This window comes from Pseudonaja textilis, chromosome Z (assembly GCF_049901715.1).
Source record: "Pseudonaja textilis isolate UNSWEBS1 chromosome Z, rPseTex1.2, whole genome shotgun sequence".
Classification (NCBI taxonomy): Eukaryota; Metazoa; Chordata; class Lepidosauria; order Squamata; family Elapidae; genus Pseudonaja; species Pseudonaja textilis.
In genome coordinates, this window is record NC_142008.1 from 48837750 (window position 1) to 48857369 (window position 19620).

General features: G+C 42.4%; 1 long non-coding RNA gene across 1 annotated transcript in view; it reads right to left on the reverse strand.

The window, feature by feature from the left end:
* Window positions 1–2504: 2504 nt before the first annotated feature.
* Window positions 2505–19620, reverse strand: part of LOC148123995 (uncharacterized) — a 47611-nt gene continuing 30495 nt past the window's right edge. The window contains exon 3 of the long non-coding RNA XR_015740173.1: window positions 2505–3058. This is a non-coding gene — a long non-coding RNA (uncharacterized LOC148123995). The remainder of the gene's footprint in view (window positions 3059–19620) is intronic.

Consider the following 19620-nt stretch of genomic DNA (forward strand, 5'->3'; position numbering starts at 1 on the left):
CCCCACAGTCATGAGAGGCCAGGTGAGGAAATGCGTGCTTGTTGGCCACACCCAGCCAATAACATGACCACCAAGCCATGTCCACCGAGTCACATGACCACCAAGCCATACCTACCACCTAAGCCACCCCCACAGAACCGGTTGTTAAAAAACTTGAATCCCACCCCTGTCAAAATTGTATACAAAAGTGCTAGACCAAAAGCTATTTCTGCAGATGTGTATTCTCTTTCTTGACAAATTTGCATTTGGAACATAATGTTCAATTTGGCAGGTTTTATAGCCTCATTTATTTTCATCATAGTTGGGAACTACATGGAGGACCACTCAAAACCTCACTTAAGATTTTGCCTTCTAAGAAAGAATTCTTTTAAATATAAGCCAACCAAAAGGAAACAAAAACAAAATCCAAAATAGCATCAAAACTTTGGAAACAATGATTATGGGCTATCAAGTCAGCATTGCCTCTTATCATCCATAAGATAGAATTTCTCCATAACAATCAGTTGTTCTTTAGTACACCCATTGCCACCATTTTCTTAATATGGATCACAAGTAGACCTTAAGGACATAGCAATCTTGTCTCCTGTACAGAATTCCTGGGATTACAGTACTATAACTCCAGGACAACATTGTTTGAACCCTCCTTTATAAAATTAAACAAATGAGACAAAGAGATTGCATGATAAAAATCTCATAAGGAAGATCACTTAGTTTCTCGCAGTTGCTTAAACTTTAAAAAGTGGAGACTAGTGCCAATCTTTTTAAAAAAAATTGAAACCAAATTATTTTGAAATTATTGCCATGCTATGATTCCTATAAGATTTTTTTTTTTACAGGGATTGGCAGTATGACATAAGTGATTAATCCAGATTTGGAAAGAAATGTCATTAGAATGGAATTCTCAAATACCTCTTAACGAATTTAAAAAAAAAATGATTTGATTTGTCAATTGCTAATATAACAGGTATAAGTATAACCTTGAGTAAGAATACAGGAAAAAGATTGTGCACTTATGCACGTCCTTTACAGACCTCTTAGAAATGGGATGAGGTCAATAGTGGTTAGTTTAAGGTTAAAGAAGTGGGGGTTAGATGATGTAACAATAGAGTCAGGTAGTGCATTCCAGACATTGACCACTCTGTTGCTGAAGTCATACTTTCTGCAATCAAGTTTGGAGTGGTTTACATTGAGTTTGTATCTGTTGTGTGCTCTTGTATTGTTGCGGTTGAAGCTGAAGTAGTCATTAACTGATAGGACATTGTAGCAGATAATTTCAAGCCTGGTGATATAGGGTATTCCGTTGTGAGCAGAGGAATGTAGTACTCTTCTCGTGAAATATTCTGGACTCCCTCAATTGTATTAATGTCCAATATACAGTGGGATTTCAGACAGATGAGCTGTATTCAAGTATTGGTTTAGCAAAGGCTTTGTATGCCCTAGTTAGCAATTCAATATTACCACAGGAGAAGCTTCATAAGATTAGATTTTCAACTGTTGATGTCCTTTTGGCAATGCTGTTATGGTGAGCTCTTGCACCTAGGTCATTTTGATATGAGTACTCCAAGGTCCTTGACAGAGTGAGGGTCATCAATTAGGCCATATCCTCCTAGATTGTATTTGGTACACTGGATTTTTTATCAATGTGTAGGACAGAGCATTTGTTGGTTATGATTTGGAGTTGCCAATTGTTTAACCATTCAGACTCATAATCAAAGTCACTTTGAAGGACAATAGCATTGTCAGTGGTGTTGAATAGTTTTACATCATCTGTGAGAAGACACAGTTGCTTACAAGGTGATCACAAAGGTCATTTATGCAGAGTATAAAGGGTGTGGGTCCTAGAATAGCAATAGCAATAGCACTTAGACTTATATATCACTTTATAGTGATTTACAGCCCTCTCTAAGCGTTTTACAGAGTCAGCATATTGCTCCCAACAATCTGGGTCCTCATTTTACCCACCTCAGAAGGATGGTGGGATTTGATATGCCAAAAAGCAGGCAGCTGATTGTTAGCACAGAAGTAGTTTGCAGTACTGCACTCTAACCAGTGCACTACTGAGGCTCTGAATGAATGAAGAATGCTGCCTTGGGGGACACCACTGTTAATTGGAGCAGGGTTTTAAATAGCGCTCCCTATTTTTACCATTTGTTGCCTGTTTGACAGGAACGCAGTAATAAAATATGTTTTCATTTTTGGTAATTTGCCATATTAGTGATGGAAAGAGAGTTGCTTTAGTTATGCAGAGCTTTCAATCATTTCCTTTGCAAAATTCATGTTTCATTTAAACATAAAAGCTAGTATTCTTTTCTCCTGACAGCCACAAAAAGCAAATTAAGACATTGCAGTCAACAGAACATTGAAGACTCTATTGCCAGTTTTACTTCATTTCTTTATTCCAAACTATAATATTTTCTTTAATTCAAATAATTTCTAGTTATTTTCTCTAATTCTTCCATATAGTAAATGTGATATTGAGCAATGATTGTTCTGATAATTGTTTTTGAATTCTCTGATAATCTATTCTGCTTCCTGAAGAGAACACAGACATCCTCTGAATAAAATCCCATTACAAGGAAATGCATCTTCATATAGTCAACTTTTAAAGGAGTTGGTAACCAATAAGCTCATATCTTTTCACTTTTGCAGCACTATCACAGTCTAAGATGACACCACATTGCCAATTTTACGTCCATTTGTCTTTGCAGCAAAACAGGCCTATTCAAATCCCAATGAGAAATATACATGACTTAATGAGTTAGCAGAACAATGAGAGCTTTACCTTTCTAATTTCCTGTGTTGTTCTTGTTTTACAATCTTTCCTCTTCTTTTTTCAGTGTGGGTGATTATTAATAAAGTTATCTTGCTGTAAGATCTTCAGTAGAGTGTGTCCAGTTTTTAAATAATATTGTAGATAAATGTTTCTAAATGATGCTTTCTTTATATTATGAATGCAATTTAGTGGTTCAAGACTGAGGATTCTAACTGGTGGTATCCTTATGTCTGAAGTCATTCTTGGCAGGAGCCCTTTTAAACACAGTCTAGCTCAGGTAAAATGCTGCAGAAGAAGGCAGAAGAGGCAATGATGGGAATTAACCAAGAACATGGCATGTAAAACCTAAATAGAAAATGTTATGGTTCACATCCCCAAACCACAGAGTTAAAAGCATGCTCTGAAATGGAACAAAAAATGTGAATGTTTAAATATAATTAAAGGATACTGCTGTGGAATCTGATAAATTTCTCCTTTAAAAATTAAAAACTAAACTACATTTGAAAAACTAAACCGTTTTCAAAATGGCTGCACACATGGATGCTGAGGCTAACCGCTCTTTCTTTCAGTGTATGGTGTGTATGATTCTGTGTATGTTTTGGATCCTTTCCTTGATTGAATCCTGTAGGGCAAGGAGCATCTATAGTCGGCAAGCCTTGTTACAAATTGGACTGAAATGTGAAAAGGCTATTACGGACGATTTTATACATTCTCATAACATACCGAAGGAGGCAGCTAGGCCCCTGGGGGAGCCATGGATCACTATCCCTGTAGGAAGGAGGAAGAGGCAGAGAAAGAAGAATAGGAAGAGGAAGAGAGGATGCCATGCTGGGATTTTCTTTAGGCTGAGTATGTTTCCACACAAGCTTTCAATTCCAAGTATATTTCTTACCAATGCAAGATCTCTGACTAACAAAATGGATGAATTAAGGCTACAGATTGCAAAGACTAAATTCAACAAGAACTGCTGTGTTTTGCTAATCACAGAAACTTGGCTTCATTCACTCATTCCAGATGCAGCTATTGAGCTGGAAGGTTACATAGCTCACCAGCAGGACAGGAGTAGAGATTCTGGCAAGGGGAGGTTTAAGCCTTTATGTGAACAAAAGCTGGTGCATCAATTCAAAGACTGTAGACAGCCACTGTTCCATGGAACTGGAGTATATGACTCTTAAATGTAGACCCATATATCTTCTATGGGAATTCAGCGTGGTTTTGATTACTGCAGTCTATGTCCCACCTGATGTCAATACTACCATAGCTTTGGGATTCTTGTATAACATTGTTAGTAATCAGCAGAACAAGTGTCCTGATGCTGTGCATATCATAGTGGGTGACTTTAATCAAGCTGATTTAAAAGAAGTGCTCCCTAAATTCTATCAGCTGGTAAGTGTGCTACTAGAGGAGCAAACATAGAAAGGCTGCAGGTCCTGACGGCATCTCTGGCCAAGTGCTTAAAGACTGCACTGATCAGTTGGCTGGAGCCTTTACCAGGATCTTCAATTCATCTTTATCCCAGTCCACTATTCCATCTTGTTTGAAGGCTTCCACCATTGTTCCACTGCCAAAGAAGTTCTCTATCAATAATCTCAATGATTACAGATCAGTGGCACTAACTCCTATCATCATGAAGTGCTTTGAGAAATTGGTCTGTCAGCACATCATTTCTGGTCTTCCGCATACATTTGATAAACACCAGTTTGCATACAGAAAAAAATAGATCTATAGAGGACACTATAGCCATCACTCTTCACACTGCTCTGACTCATCTAGAATAGCTAGATGAGGATTCTTTTTGTGGATTTTACTTCTGCGTTTAACACAATTATTCCACATAGACTAGTGTCTAAATTTCTGGACCTTGGGCTTTCTAATTCAATCTGCCTTTGGATTATGGATTTCCTGTCTGGCCGCTCACAGAGGGTCAGATTAGGTAATCATATCTCTTCATCCCTTAACACTGATACACCACAGGGTTGTGTGCTGAGTCCCTTACTCTATACTCTTTATGTGCATGACTGCATTCCCACTCATGCTAGTAATACTATTGCTAAATTTTCAGATGATACAACAGTGGTGGGACTTATCCATGGGGGGAATGAGTCTGCCTACCAAGATGAGGTGGACCATTTTTTTTGTGTGGTATGGAGACAATAACTTGGTCCTCAACACCAATAAGACCAAGGAGCCTATAGTGGATTATAGAAGGAACAGATCAGATGTCCAGCCCTTGCTTATCAATGGAGACCGAGTGGAGCAAGTGGCTAATTTTAAGTTTCTGGGTGTTATCCTAAAAGAGGACTTGACCTGCGATGCCCACATTGCAGCCCTGGTCAAAAGGGCCCAGCAGAGATTATACTACCTGAGACTACCTTAGAAAATAACAACTGAATGAAAAAATGCTGGTGACCTTCTACTGCTGCACCATAGAGAGCATTTTAACATACTGCACCTCTGTATGGTTTGCCAATTGCACAGTGGCATATAGGAAAGCACTCCAGAGGGTTAATGTCATTGCCCAGAGATCATTGGTTGCCCTCTCTTCTCTTTGGAAGAGCTTTGTAGCTCCCACTGCCTTAAGAAAGTTCAAAACATTCTCAAAGATCCATCTCATCCCAGGAACCCTTTTTTTGAACTATTACCATCTGGCAGACGATACAGAATAATTAAAAAAAAAAAAAAAAGGACAAATAGGCTGAAAAACAGCTTCTATCCCAGGGCAGTAGCTCTTTTGAATTCTGCTATATAGTGCAGTATTGGTGTGGTGTTGTGGATTTCCAGTTCAATGTGTGAAGGGTGAAGGATGTGTGTTTGTGCTTATTTTCATGGTCATGGTCATGATGTGCACCGAAGATGGTGTTTGATTTCGTTGTACGAGGTGCAATGACAATAAAGTATACTAAACTAAATTTCAAGAAGAAAGTAAGTCTTGGCAGGCATACTTAATAATATAACTGAAGGGTTATACTGTAAAAATAAGGTTCCATGTTTCTACATTTGACCATCACTGAAATTAGTGTCTTATATCTATTTGCAGTTTTAATGATAAGAGATAGCCCTTAAAGCTTTTTGGGGTAGGTGGGGTAGATAGGTGCCATGCCCAGTTCAGTCTTCTATGTTGAGTACTGCCCTACTGAATGAAGGAGAATGAATAACTGTCATTCCCACAGCTTTTCATTATCTACCATAGCAAGGTTTGCTAAATACTACATTGCAGCTATGTCTGGAATTTCTTACATTCTTTCTGCTTGTTCCCAAAGATTTCTACAAATTACACTCTGGATTGGAAAGTTATCTGAATTGTATGATAATAATGCCAAAACACATGGCTTTAGATTGATATTTCACAGATTATGGTGACTAAAGTAACAAGGAATAATGAAATTCGGTTTCTAGATTGTAGCATGGTTCTAATCCATATTTAATCAAAATAACACAGAATGGTTTGCCTTTAACCTCCTTAGAGGGTGGACTATGTTAGGAAAAAAAACATTCAGCAATAAATCATACTCTTGATTCCAAATTCTGAACAAGAGGCAAAAGAGAATGTTTCCCAACCATAAATGTCCTGCATGTATTCACTCTTAGAATCACCTACAGTGGTATGCATTCCCCCTCCACACCTATCCCTATTAATATGCATTTCCTTTGTGATTCAAGACTTTTACCATCTTCTTTGGGAGAAATGGACAGTCTGAAATATAACTAGATTCTACTCCATAGATGCCTGAGAAGTGTGAATTAGGTCAGTCCATTGAGCTGAAATAAATTCTTCAACATCTCAGGGCTCCAATTGCAGGCATGTAGAAATCTCTTCCATTGTACCTAGATCCCAGCTGTCTGTTTAGAAGCAGCTTGTGTTAGTAGCAGTGAAAGAGGCACAACTTCAATTTAATCTGCTATATTAAACTAAATCTATATTTTATCAGCACTTTGTGAAAACAGCAACTAGAGGGATTAGGGGGCTTGCCAGGGCAGGAATCTCTGATGAACTTGTAGAAGGGCAAATGCTGAATTATGCCTGGTTCTGCTTCTGCTACATGGTAAGATTGATACCAGAGGAGAACTCTGTTCAAAACACGCTTTAGACTCAAGTATAACCAAAGGAACAAAAACTATCTGGTGGGAATAATGCTGGAAAGTACCTGTTAGCTTATTGATTTTCTGATATCTGAGGAGGGTGATAGGCTAAGAATTAGGATACCTACTAAACATGACAAAAGCAATCCTTTATTTTATTTATTTATCAAGCATGTATTAGATAACAGATATAATTAGAACATGATTATGATTACATGAAATGGGTAAGAATAAAAGGGGACATTAGGACAGGGATAGTAGGCACGTTGGTGCATTTATGCATGCCCCTTGCAGACCTCTTAGGAATGGGGTGAGGTCAACAGTAGACAGTCTAAGGTTAAAGTTTGGGGGTTTGGTGAAGAAACTACAGAGTCAGGTAGTGCATTCCAGGCATTGACAACTCTGCTGCTGAAGTCATATTTTCTGCAATTGAGTTTGGAGTGATTTACCTTAAGTTTGTATCTATTGTATGCTCATATATTGTTGTGGTTGAAACTGAAGTAGTCTTTGACAGGTACGACATTGTAGCAGATAATTTTATGTACTACGCTTAGGTCAGACCAAAGGCAATGTAGATCAAGGTTGTCCAAGCCCAAAATTTCAGGCCTGCTGATAGAGGGCAGTGGTTGCCAACCAGCGGGCCGGGGAGCACTGGTGGTCCACAAGAAAATTTTGATGGTCCGCAGAGAAATGAAACCCCCAAAGCACTCCCCAAAGCAATTAATCCAGACTGCGTGGGAACACAGGGTTTGCCACCCAAATGGCCTGCAAGAACACAAGGCTTGCATTGCTTGCATTACAAACAACATGAGGTAGTGAGGAGAGGGGGGAAAGGGCAGAGGGGGGGAACTTGCACCACACACCCCATGCTCCTCACCTGGTCCTTGGGATGCTTCTTTCTGCTTCTTTCTTCTCCTGCTTTTGGCTGCATGCAAGGAAAGTAGCAAAAGTCTTTCTTTCTCTCCCCCGAACTCCCCCAGAAATGAGTCCTTGGGAATCCTGCTCCAAGAGGCTGCACTGGCATGACAAATCTCACAAAGACTCATTTCTGGTGGAGTTTGGGAGAGAGAAAGAAAGACTTCTGCTGCTTTCCTTGCATGAAGCCAAAAATCTCTCTCTCTCTCCACCTCCTGAGAACAGAGCTGGAGATGGTATCCTGCGATCCCAAATAAAGAATGATCGATTAGTAGGAAAATGGGGTGGGGAATTTGCCTGCGGACTTTTTTGGGGATTTTCCCAGGGTTTTTGGTCCACAGGATTCAAAATTATGAGTTTGGTGATCCCTGAGATCCAAAAGGTTGCTGACCCGATATAGGGTATTCTGTTGCAAGCAGAAGAGTGGAGACTCTTCTCATGAAATATCTCTGGACTCTCTCAATTGTATTAATGTCTGATACACAGTGCAGGTTCCAGACAGATAAGAATTGATCTATTTTGTATGCTTTAGTTAGCAGTATAATGTTACCAGAGAAGAAGCTACACAAGATTAGGTTAACAACTCTTAATGCCTTTTTGGCAATGTTGTTACAGTGGGCTCTAGCACTTAGATCCTCTCAAATGATCTAAGTAAGGTCCTCCAATGTCCTTGAGAGAGTGTGCATCATCTACAATGTTGTGTCCATCCAGCTTATATTTTATGTTCTGATTTTTATTGACAATGTGTAAGAGCATTTGTTGGTTGAGATTTGAAGTAGCCACTTGTTTGACCATTCTGACACATAGTCAAGGTCTTTTTGAAGGGTAGTAGTATTGTCGGTGGTGTTGAATAGTTTTACATTATTAGCCAAGAGAACATAGTTGCTTTTAATATGATTGCAAAGGTCATTTATGTGAAGTATAAAGATGTTGGTCCTAAAAATGCTGCCTGCTGGTAACAGGTACAGGATTTGATAGGGCATTCCTTATTTTGACCATTTGTTGCCTGTTTGACAGGAAAACAACTATCCAGTTATACAGGGGTCCAGAAATACCGTAAGATTTTAGTTTTAGAAGTAGTTTGTCATGTACCACTGAATCAAAGGCTTTATGTATGTAAATTGTGTCTATTGCTTTGCCCTGATCGAGTTGTGTAGTCCATATGTTTTTGCAGTGTAGGAGTTGAAGATTACAGGATAATTTTTTTCTGACACCAAATTGTTTGTTAGAAACTAGGTTGTTTGTCTCTAAGTGGAAGGTAATGGATTGGTTAATGATGGACTCCATGACTTTGCAGGTGATGCAACATAAAGAGATTGGTCTGTAATTTTCAACTAGGTTGGGGTCTCCGTTTTTGAAAATAGGGATGACCATGGCTAGTGACCATAGGTTGGGCTAAGAAGTACCTGAACAATTTTTCAAAGATTATGCTTAGATATTCTGCTATGGCAGTGGATAGCTTTTTTAAGAAGTAGGCACACAGTCCATCAGGTCCAATGGATAGAGATGGTTTTAGATTGTGTAGTGCCTTTTCAATGTTGTCTTCTGTGAAATCGATATTTATTAGATCGTTGTAATTATTGGTGGTATGAGTAGGAAATATTGGGCATGAGCCATTTCTATTATACTGAAGAAAGATATAAATATAAACTGAGAGGAGCAATGAACATATCATTTACATTTATTTATTATCTTACATTCCAAGCATGTCTAACTGTTCCTTCTGAATCTGTTTTGCCATAGGATTCTATGGTATATATTTGCAATATTATGTTATATTGAAACCTAATATTTTAGAGTTCTTTATTGTTGAACTGAGTATAGCAGACTTTATTTTTCATGACAGCAAGGTTTGTGCAGAATTTTAGCAGAGGATTTTAGCTGAAGTAACTAAAACCAAAGAATAAAGGACACTTTGAAAAGTTCCCAGCTATGACTTATTTTGACACTTATGTTCCTTTTTCAAAAGTATTTATAATCTGCCTCACATGTAACTTACATCTGCATAACCACATTTCCCATTCTCCTTTGCCTCAGTACTCCTTATACCATACATAAATTTGACAACTCCGTACATTGAGATAAAATGAGCTACAGTTCACATAAACTTTGGCATTTGAAATGTGCTTTAGGATATTCCTGATTTTTCACCATCATAGACTAATTTTGCTCTCTTCCTACAGTGGAAATATCTGCGCTTACAACTCTAGAACTATGCCAGATATATCAGGTGTGTAACTTTGTTAAAGACTTCTAGCAGTGAGCAATTAATAAAGGAAATGTGTTTTCAGAGTCTGAAAGTAGGAATGAAGCAATGTTACTTCTTTCTGTTTGGCTAAATAGGCAGAATGATCTCTACCACAAATTAAGATATCATTTAATAACAGGGAAAATAGCAACTTAATTATAAAGAAACAAAGATATGGTTTGGGCTATAAACTGAGCACTGTAAAATAGTCACTTTCTCTATATTTAAACAAAATATAGAAATTCTTCATTCTTTTTCTTATTTTGCACTTTGCATTTAATTCTTCCTGTTTATAAGTCATAAATGCATTGTTGGTTTTTCCTCTATCCATTTTTAAAACTGCTTTCAACTAGAAATATAAATGATTGAAAAATTAAATGCTATCTAAGGAAAAGAAAGTTTTTATAAACCACAAATAGATTCAATCTAGGATACTAAACTGATGCTGCAACCAGCCAGGACTGAAAGCTTAGCAATCATCAATTATCATTATCATGCAGTACATACAGTTTCTGCAAATACTGACTATAAAACAGTCTTCTGAATAATGGATGAGGTCATCAGAAACAAGGGTTTGTTGAAGGTTTTTTTGTTATAAAAGGCATAGAACTGCCTATTTCATTCAATTATAAAGGTGCCAAAGATGGCCAAGATAAAGTATGGTAAATCCCATGGTATGGTAAATCTATGGTAGATCCCAGTGGTTCTTAAAATTGTCCAATGCAGAGGAAAAAAATATGAAGGATATTATACAATGGGTATAGTCAGAAGTCAAGAGAAACAATACTGGGGAGGCACTGTTCAAAGTACAATTTTAGTAGATCCTTAATTACACATTAAAATATACTTTCTCATCCCATTTCCACAGTGACCCATTTGCCAGGGCGGTAACAAAAGAAAAACAATCCATTATCAATAAACAGATTGAATCAAATAAGCCAAAACCAATTGAGAAAAAAGCATAAAAAAAGATTGCCGCTAAATGATTCAAGAGTAAATTATAAATTCTGATGTTTGCACCTATAAAAAATTGCAAGATTCAGAAATGTTCATTGACAAGTTGGGTAGGCATATAATCTGAAGAGACATGGTTAATATTGGACAAAGTGCATCTTGCATTGTTCTTGGACTTTTTCAATAATAATGCATTAATCAGTGTGAAGGGAAATCTTGCTCTAAGAAATTATTTGATTTTATTCAGCATTTTGCAGTGTTAATTCAGCTCCAGAAAAATAAACACAGATGGCTGATGCTTCATTTGATTTCTTTATATTTGATATCTTTATCAAGTAGATCTTAGAAACCAGCTGTAGATTTCTCCAACATGGAGCAAACTCAGAAACATGTTGCAAGTGCAGAGCTTCAGCAGACATGTTACAAGTGCAGAGCAGAACAGCAACTCAGCTTCAGCTCAGAAACAGACCCGTTTCACTTTAGTTCAGCAGGCAAGCATTATATAAAGCAGAGAAGAAAAGCAGTTTCATTTTCAATAGACAAACTCAGAGCTCAACATAGCTTCAGAGTTTAACATAGAGCCACGCCTAGGCTACTTCTAGTTTCAGGTTCCAGCCTAAGTTCTCATTGGCCATGGCTATTCATTGGCTGACCTTGTTACCAAGCTCTTTTCCAGTTCATGAATATACTCTGACTGATTTTTCTCCAAGCTTCCATGATTACTACTGTATGACAAAATTTCTACTTCTTCAGTGAAGAAGCTACTTCTGTGCTTCTTCAGTTTACATTTATTTATTTGCTTGCTTAATTTGTTTGTTTGCTTGTGTCGTATATCTCATACGAACAAAGGACGCGAGTCGGTGACTTGGTTCAGCTCATTTATTAGGGTAAGACACAAATGGGGAGAGTGGGGAAGAAGCGCGGCTTAAAAGCACTTTCTGCTGAGTGCTGCGGCCAATCGGGTCGTTTTGAATCGCGCATGATTGGCTCAGCCAATCGCGGTCGATTCCGAACGACCAATCAGTGCCGCGCACTCAGCCAATCCGGTGGCCGTGCGCTTTAGCCAATCCGGGCTGCGGTTTCGAGTATTCAAATGTCTGTACAGAACACCCCTCCTCTTGGTTTGGTCCTACGTGGCGTAGTCCCGTAAGTAAGGCGAACTCCGTATTTTCCGACTTGACTTGCACTGGTCAGTTGTCTCCTGGCTGTAGGCCGGTTCGGGTGGGACTCCTGTCGCTCTCTGCCTCGTTGATGGAACCGCCTGGAAGGGTGAGTCAGGCCTCTCGCCGCGGCTCCCTCCTGGTCTCCCGGGTTGGTCGAGCTGCTGGCTTCACTGCTCCCGCTTGGCTTTTCCGGGCTGGTTGAGCTGGCTTGGCTGCTCCCGCTCGGGCTTCCGGGTCGGTTGAGCTGGCTTGGCTGCTCCTTCCAGGTGAGAGCTTGAGTGGGTCGCTCTCCGGTTCTTCAGGTGGTGAGTACTGCTGGTTTCTTTTTGGGTGGGTTTGTTCTTTTTGTTCTTTGGGGGCTTCCTCCCCTCTTGGTTGGTGTTTTGCCGGTTCCTTTCAGTGTCTGGTATTTGCGTGTCGGTTGTATTTCCCGCGGTGGTTCTTGCTCTCAATTTGTCGATGTGGCGTTTCCACGCTCGTCCGTCGGTAGTTTGAAGGCGGTACGAGTGTGGGCCTGTTGCTTGGGTGATCGTTGCCAGTATCCAGAGGGGGTCCCCAGTAAGGTTTTGCGTAGACCCTGTCTCCGGTGCGAATGTTCTGCGTTTGCTGGTGGAGTCAGGGGTCTTTCCGGGTTGTATGTGAGGTGCAAGCGGTCGAGCGGTGATCGCAATTTTCTCCCCATTAGTAGCTCCGCTGGGCTCTTGTTCGTCGTAGTGCTCGGGGTTATGTGCTGAATTAGTAGCATCCGGTTTATTTTGTCTTGTATGTCCCCGGTTTCGATCTTTTGGATGGTCTTTTTGTGAATTGGACCATTTTCTCCGCCCTTCCATTCCCGCCGGGTGCGCCGGTGCCGTTAATGCGTGTCGGATCCCTCGTTCTGCCAAGAATTTCTCGAAGGGTAGCGCGGTGAACTGGGGCGTTGTCTGACACGATGACATCCGGGAAGGCCGTGGGTTGAAGAGCTTGCTGAGTTCTCTGATGATGGCGCGTCTGTGGTAGTTGTCTTCATGTTGCTTACCTCCAGCCAGTTGGAGTAAGCGTCTACGGTTACCAGGAAGGTGTGTCCTCTGGTTGGTCCCGCGAAATCTCACGTGGATTCGGGACCATGGCCCCCGAGGGGTTTCCCATTCCAGGATCGGGCGGCGGGGGGTTTGGTCTTGATTCCTGGCACTGCTTGCAGGAGGCCACCCAGGCTTCGATCTCCTTGTCCATCCCTGGCCACCAGGCGTGACTTCTGGCCAGGGCTTTTGTCCTAACGATGCCGGGGTGCCCTTCGTGCAGCATGCTCAGGACTTCTTTTTGCAATTTTCTGGGACTATGACTCTGTCCCCCCACAGTAGGCAGCCTTTCTGCGTTGATAGCTCTGTTTGTTGGTTCGGTAAGCTTTGAACTCATTGTCCACGTCCTTCTCCGGCCACCCTTTTCCCACCCATCTTAGGACCTGCGCCAGACGTTTGTCTTTATTGGTTGCTAGGGCAATGTCTGACGCGCGGTCAGGGGTAGGTTGGGTAAGGTCTCGATGTTCAGGGTGGATGTGGTGGGTGCTGGGTCAGCGTCCAGGGTGGGCAATGGTGTGCAGCTGAGGGCATCCGCGTGCGGGATTGACTTACCGGGCGGTGTGGATTAGCGGTAATTGTAGGCAGCGAGAAATTTGGACCACCTTGTCATCCTTGGGGAGAGGATGATTGGGGTGGCCCGGTCTCCGCCAGTATTCCCAGCAGCGGTTTGTGGTCCGTGATTATGGAGAAGGTCCTGCCGTAAAGGTATTCGTGGAATTTCTTTACGGCTGCGTATTGCTAGAGCCTCTTTGTCCAATTGGCTGTAGTTTCTTTCGGGTTTTGAAAGGGTCCTTGAGAAAAAGGCGATGGGTGCTTCTTTCCGGTCGGCGGGGTGTGGCTGAGGACGGCTCCTACGCCCGAAGGTGATGCGTCGCACGCGTTACCGTGATGGGAGTGTCTCGCTGTACTGGATGAGGACAGGCGTCCGATGTGAGAAGGTCCTTGGTTTTGTTGAAAGCGTCCTCTTCTCGTCTCCCCCACGCCCAGGTGGCTGCCTTGTCGAGCAGCCTATGCAATGGTTCCGCCATGGTCACCTTTTGGGGCAGGAAAACATTGTAGAAATTAACCAACCCCAGGAATGCTTGTAACTCAGTTTTGTTTCTGGGTTTGGGGCTTCTTTGACGGCTTTTATTTTGCCCTCGGTGGGGTGTATTCCGTGCTGATCTAGTAGGTACCCCAGGAATTCGACCCGTGCCGTGCGCAGTTGGCATTTCTCCCTCTTAACTTTTAGTCCTGCACTTTGGAATCTTTGTAGTACTTCCCTTAGGCGGCCCTCCAATTGTTTCTGGTCGACGCCGCTGCTACCAACATCGTCGTCAAAATAGGGTACTACCCTTTTATGCCCCGGAGGAGCCTCTCCATTAGGCTTTGAAATACCCCCGGGCTACGCTGACTCTGAATTGGAGCCTCTTGCAGCGGAATGCCCTCGGTGTGTGACTATAGTCTGCACTTCTGCGGTTTCCTCGTCGACTGGCAGTTGCTGATAGGCTTGGGCCAGGTCGAGTTTGGCAAAACCCTGCCCCCCAGTGAGTGTAGAAGATGTTGCACTACTGGGACGGGGTAGGCGCTTTGTTGTAGCGCACGGTTCAGGGTGGCCTTATAGTCCCTGCAGATTCTCACCGACCCGTCTGGCTTTATCGGGTGACTATAGGGGTCTCCCATCGGGCATGGTCCGTTAGCTCGAGGACTCCTGCTCGATGAGCTTATTTAATTGCTCATCGATTTTTTGGGCGGAGGGCAAAAGGCACTCGCCAGGGTTTGAGGCGGATAGGGGCAATGGTGGGGTCAAGGCTGAGCGATATTGGCGGCCCCGGTGCTTGCCTAGGTTTCCGTCGAAGACCTCTTGGAACTCGCGCACTGAGCTGCTCCTCCCAGTCCACCTCGGCACGTGGTTGGTGCCGGTCACTTCTAGTCCCAACGGCGCGAACCATTGAAGTCCCAGGAGGCTGGGGCAGTCTCGCTCGATGATGGTTAGGGTAGTATTTCAGTGCGCCCTTTAAATGTGACCTTGAAGTGCCCGGTCCCTACCACGGGATGCGATTCCCTGGTAGTCTTTGAGAATGAGCTTCTGGCTCTCCAGCTCGTGCCATTTCATGGAGGTACTAGCAGCTTAATTTCCCGCCACGCGACCATGGATAGGTAAGATCCGGAGTCGACTTCCATTTTGCAGGGGCGGTCTTCGCCCGATGGCGACCTCCGTGGACCTTCCGGCCATCCCAGTTGGAGGAATGGCCAACGATGACCGTCTGGTGAGTTTCCTCATGCTGGCGGTTTCGTTGAAACGGCGGCTCCTCGCTTCCCGGCTCAACGGCTCTCGCTATCCCGGTCGCGGTTCCTTGGGGGGTGTTGTCGGCGTCTGGCGTTGTCGCGTCTCCGTGGGCTGCCGTCTCGGTGGCGGGGCTGTGGTTCCGTTTGAAAGCGGCAGACCTTGGCGATGTGGCTCCGGCAGTCGCCAATGCTGGCATATTGCATCAAAGAACCGGCATTCCGACCGCGGGGTGCTCGCCGCCCAGCCGGCGCACTGGAACTTTGATTTTCGGTTCCGTTGCTTTCGCCTCGCCGGTCGCGTCCCGTCTGCAGCCGGTGGATGTCCTCTCGCCATCTTCTGAGTCGGAGGGGATTCGAGATCGCCGTGATGTGTGAGGCGGCTGCTCGATGGTCGAATCCGGACTGGTTCTCGGGGTCGCGGTCGCCGGTCATGGCGGGTCGCTCCGCTGTGCCGGCTTGCCGCAATTGGGGCCGCTGATTTCCGGGTCGCTTCTGCTGCGGTGGCTTCGGCAAAGGGCGCCGGCGGCGAGGAAATGTCGCCCTTTGCCATGATCCAGCTCTGCAGGATGGGGTCCCGGAGGCCGAGGACGACGCGGTCCCGCAGGGCTTCATCGAGCTCGGTGAACCCGCACAGGCCCCGAGGTCTCTGAGGTCGGCCACAAAGTTGCTGACGCCTCCCCTTGCTTCTGATCGCGGTAGAATTCGTGCCGGTGGATGAGGGTGGGCACGGCGGGTGCGTAGTGGCTCCTCAGCAGCGGTTTGAGATCAGCCCAGTCCATGGCCTTTACGCCGAGCGGCTTGGCGAGGCTTTGCCATTTTAAACACTGCGGGCCGCAGTGTGTGAGAGGAAACGGCCCTTTCCTCTGCCCGTTCGCGTCCTTGAGGTTGCTACTCTCCAGGAACATGAGGAATCAGTCTATGTACGATTCCCAGTCCTCCGTAGCTTGGTTGAAGGGAGCGGGTGGCACGTTGCCGCTGGCCATGCTGCCGGTTGCGGTTCCGTGGGCCACGTGCGGTGTGGAACTTGTTTTAAAAATCCCACCCTCGTCGCCAGTGTCGTATATCTCATACGAACAAAGGACGCTGAGTCGGTGACTTGGTTCAGCTCATTTATTAGGGTAAGACACAAGTGGGAGAGTGGGGAAGAAGCGCTTAAAAGCACTTTCTGCTGAGTGCTGCGCCAATCGGGTCGCTTTGAATCGCCCGCGATCGGTCGATTCGACCCACAATCAGTGCGCCGCACACTCAGCCAATCCGGTGGCCGCGTGCGCTTTTTAGCCAATCCGGGCTGCGGATTTCGAAGTATTCAAATGTCTGTACAGAACAGCTTGCTTATTTATTTACAGTATGTATGTATGTATATCCACCTTTATTATTGTTATAAATAATTCAAAGCTGCAGACATGCGTAATAATCTTCCAACGTTTCCCATAAAAACAATTCTGTAAGAAGGGTTGGCTGGGAGACAGTGACTGGCCTGAAGTCACTCGGCTGGCTTTCATGCCTAAAACAGGACTAGAACTTACATTTCCCTGATTTGTAGGTCGGCACTGTCTATCACACCAACTTTTTTTCCTATTTGAATGATTCCATCCATTTAAAGCAGATTTCAATGAAATATCCCTTCAAACCAAAACAATGACTCAATAGAATGGAGTCCTGGGAGAATCCTTCAGGCAACCACTATCCTTTGTGAAATAAAACTTTTCAAAATGATCAGACTTGAAAATTATTTTTCTGAATAGTGTTTCTGCTGAGTTTTTCTTCATAGCAGAGTTTTCTTCATAGCATTCTTGAATATTTGCAAATGCAAAATGCCAGACTTTGACAGCACTGCTTCTTGATCTGTTAGTTAGCATTAAAAATTAGCTGTGTGTTTTGTTTAAATAGCTGCTGTGAAAGGGAACAGAGCACAAACAGCAGGAAAATTATATTGGTGGTTACATCTTCCTTCCTCCCCTCTTTCTTATAGAACTTTTTAAAATATGTTGATTACTAGTGAATTTCCTAATCCTTGAGTCATATAACCTGCTGTGAAATTGGTAAGCATTTTAAAAGCTTTTACTGTGTCCTCCTCATTGTGAGTCAAGAAACTCAAACAACTTTAACTCATTCCACAGCTGTCAAGAATCCTTCAGTCTTTGTTTCTTTTCCCAAAAGCACATGGCTGTGATTTATGTCTGTGAAAATAACCACCTCTAATTGCTTATTTCCCTGAGGTTTTAGAAATGATTAAGCTGAAATATTATTGAATTATTTGAAAATCTTATTGAGTTTCCTGCTATCCTGTGTAAATTTTAACTTAAATCAGTCAGTAATATTTTTATAAAGTTTTTTTTTTTACTCAGACTTAAATAGAAAAAGGAAAGAATGTCCTTTTCTGAAACTTCTTCTAAAAGATAGATGCTGAAGATCCAATATCATAACTTAATATGACCCAGGCTCACAAGGGCAACTTATAAAGCTTTGTGTATTACAATTTTCAAATACCTGAAAGCAGCAGAAGAAATATATTAATGTAGCATGCATCTTAAGAATACATATGCTCAGGCCTGGAGGAGAAATTTATAACAAGAACATACAATTACTTGCTAAAATTTGATATGGAAGAGGAAATAGTAAAAGAATGTATGATAGCATGGGCAAAAAATTTAGGACACAACATAGAAGTAAAAGATTGGGAAAAGTTATGGAATAAAAATTATACATTAACAAGATCCGCAATATATAAGGAGAATCTCTATAAGAAGTTTTACTGTTGGCATTTGGCACCAATGTGATTGGCAAAAATATATCAAATATTAATATTCTAAGAGGAATTTAGTAAGTAACATATAAATCCTTATTTCATTATCTCTCTTTAGTCCATTATTCAGAACATCTACTTCATTTCACCAAATAGTTAGGTCAGTGTTGCCTACTTCCTGAGGTTGCTTTGACTATTGATTAATGTTAAGGTTAAAGCTATATAGCAATAGCAATAGCACTTAGACTTATATACTGCTTTATAGTGCTTTACAGCCCTCTCTAAGCAGTTTTACAGAGTCAGCATATTGCCTCCAACAATCTAGGCCCTCATTTTGCCCACCTCGGAAGGATGGAAGGCTGAGTCAACCTTGAGCCTGGTGGGATTTGAACAGCTGATAGTCAGCAGAAATGGCCTGTAGTACAGCACTCTAACCACTGCACCACTGAGGCTCTATATATGAACATCTCCTGGGGCAAAAATTCATAAGTTAATATTGTTCCAATCATGTGTTTTATTTTAAAGCTCCACTGGCCTCTTTGTTGATTTCTGACAAAATTAATGATGAGTCTTGAAATTAGGCTCAAACTATGATCAATCCATATACCAAGGAAACCTGAAACTAATTGGATAAATGTCAGAAAGAATATAAGCATGTAACTAAGAATATATTTAGATTCTGTACAATATTTCACGTATTCAATTCCTAAAAATATCCTGAAACAATTAAAAAAATAGGCTCTCTCTAATGCTATTTGTCTTAGGCTGAACAAAAAATCAGCTTTCTACATGTCTTCTGATAACTTTGACAAATGCTGTGTTATCTTCAGTATATTTCCTATGGATGACTCAATTTTCCTACTTCCTCATTGTACTCCACAGTGTGTCAAAAATAGCCATTCCTTCTTGGGTGAAGGTGACAGAGAAGAAGAGTTTCAAGAAGACCCATAACTCTACACAAAGAAAATGCATTTTGATATATCACATTTTTCCTCTTCAGGTGCACTTTTTATCATCAGCAGATAGTAGTGGCTGGGATTATGATATTCTATCTAACAGCTTTATTATGGTGCCTTATATTAGAGATACTTGTCTAGAGACTAAGACTATAAACCTGATATCCCCGTTTAGGGTCAGTAACCTGCGGCTCTGGAGCCACATGTGGCTCTTTCATCCCTCTGCCCGGTCACCGCTCGGTAAAAGGTAAAAGGACACTGCACGAGGAGGAGACTCTATGGTAGGGGAACCAGACTTCCAGTCAGTTCCAGATTGAATGGGAGGCTTCCGGTTGGGGGCTTTGTGGCTCTTTGAGTGTTTAAGGTTGCCAACCCCTACCTAAGAGAAAGAACCTGTAACATTCAGAAATTGTTTCTACACTGTCTGAGGTTGTTGAAAACTGGAAGGTTTTTAGAGGA